The sequence below is a fragment of the Diadema antillarum genome, unplaced genomic scaffold (genome assembly GCF_040938485.1).
Source record: "Diadema antillarum isolate AM-2024a unplaced genomic scaffold, OU_Dant_1.0 scf00000017, whole genome shotgun sequence".
Classification (NCBI taxonomy): domain Eukaryota; kingdom Metazoa; phylum Echinodermata; class Echinoidea; order Diadematoida; family Diadematidae; genus Diadema; species Diadema antillarum.
The window spans coordinates 5,540,936-5,543,342 of NW_027270906.1; positions in this window are offsets into that span (position 1 = coordinate 5,540,936).

Consider the following 2,407-nt stretch of genomic DNA (forward strand, 5'->3'; position numbering starts at 1 on the left):
AAACGTGATTTATTCATCATTCATTAAACATATTGTATACAAAAGAATTACGATCTGAAAAAAAAAAATGTCTTCTCCTTCTGACTGATATGATAAGCTTATGGTGCATGTCATGTATGTGTGTGTGTGTGTGTGATGCGTGACTTATCTTACACAAGGTGTTTGTGTGCGAGAGGTGTTTGCAGCATTCTATCATGTTATACTGACGTAAATTACGATATAAAGTAAACGTTTGCAGTAACGTTTAGATACGTTACAAATGTCTCGTCACAGATATTTTATGTACGTACATAAAGATTTAGATGCAATCGATAACAAACATTAAATAATTTACAATCATAAACAAACACAGATGCGCATAAATACATGTTGCGGTAATTTTGCAGTTAGAAGTGTGCTGTGAATGTAGCCTGAAAGAAATCGGAGATAAGATAAATGAATGCGCTCTGTGTCTGACTCTGTGCGAATATTGTGTGAACGACTAGCATGGTTGAAAAAAAAAAGTTATTACTGCATCCTTTAGACTTAACTTTGTACTCGTCAATACTTTTCAAAAATTGAGAGCGAAAGAGACATGTATGTGGAGTAGAAGTGCGTTGTGTTTCCGATTAAACCAATCGTTGACTTTTTGTTGTTGTTTTGTCGATTAAATCAATTGTTGATCTTTTTTTTTGTCGTCACTCTTAAAACAAACCCGTTCCAATCAAAACCAATTCGTTCTTCGTGCTATTACCTAAAGAATGTTTGACAAGATTAAACGTAATATCAAATAAAAACTTCAAATATCAAACAAATTGTAATAACTGTCGAATTTTTTGATCGCTAAAAAAGTGTTAGTGAACGTGATGTTCGCGACAATCAACCATGCAAAATATTAAGAATAATCGTCAAACATGAAAGACGAATATTCTTGTAATACTTCTAACTGCAAAATTACCGCAACATGTATTTATGCGCATCTGTGTTTGTTTATGATTGTAAATTATTTAATGTTTGTTATCGATTGCATCTAAATCTTTTATGTACGTACATAAAATATCTGTGACGAGACATTTGTAACGTATCTAAACGTTACTGCAAACGTTTACTTTATATCGTAATTTACGTCAGTATAACATGATAGAATGCTGCAAACACCTCTCGCACACAAACACCTTGTGTAAGATAAGTCACGCATCACACACACACACACATACATGACATGCACCATAAGCTTATCATATCAGTCAGAAGGAGAAGACATTTTTTTTTTCAGATCGTAATTCTTTTGTATACAATATGTTTAATGAATGATGAATAAATCACGTTTGAATGTTATCTTTTTTTTCAAAGTGGTTCATTTTCTGTTGTCACTTCATATACACATTGCACGCTTTAATGAATGCATATTCAAACATTCACAACACAGAGGTATGTTGTGACACACATATCAACTATCAAATTGATTCTCCAAGTACCAACGCATTCTGATGACTTATTAAATATTTTTATCGTTAAGAAATGCTAGTGAACGTGATGTTCGTGACAAACAACCGTACAACTGTAAACCAATACAGTGTGAAAAAAAAAAACATTCGTCACACACCATAGACGAGAATGAAGGACATTACTATTTCTCCTGTATTTCGACGTTTCATCATACTAACAATAGAGAGATTTAAGTCAACTTTGGACACGTTTTGTTTTGTTTTGTTTTACTACAAAATACCCGTATAATAGGCCTAATCAATCTTGTCATAGAAAAATTAGGCGAATTGCTAGTTCTAGTACAGCTAAATATGGGATATCCAGCCATCCTGACAGATTGAAAATCAAACAAACAAAAAAATAAGACTACATCAAAAAGAGTTTTGCCAAACTTCAACAAAATGTGCCGACATCTCATCCATTAGTTACAACTGATTGTTGTCATATTGGACAAAAATTTGGCGTTCAAAACTATCACAGATTCGATATCAACACGAAAGCATTCACTACACCATTTATTAATGTGCAATTCATCAAATTCGTTTCCAATACATCACATTATTTTGTAAAAAAAAAGGGGGGGCGTTGCACAAAAGAGCGTTACAGTAACTCTTAAAGTGAAATGGAGACAGGCAGAGTTAAACTGTACAGTTGCAAAGAATACACGAAAGTAACGTAACTAGCATGTTTCTCTTAGTTTGCATAAAATAAATTTACGAAAACCGACAAAAAAAAAAAAATCATCGCGAAATCTTGTCAAAGATACGCCACTACCTGCTTTAATGTGACAGGTTTATTATAATAAAACTAACGATATTCACAGAAAATCATTTCACTACGATATATTCTTCTGTACCTTGTAAGATATCAACATTAAAGTCTCCATCATCGCAATATGCAAATTGAAATTCACCGAAAGTATATATGTAATCCAAAAAAT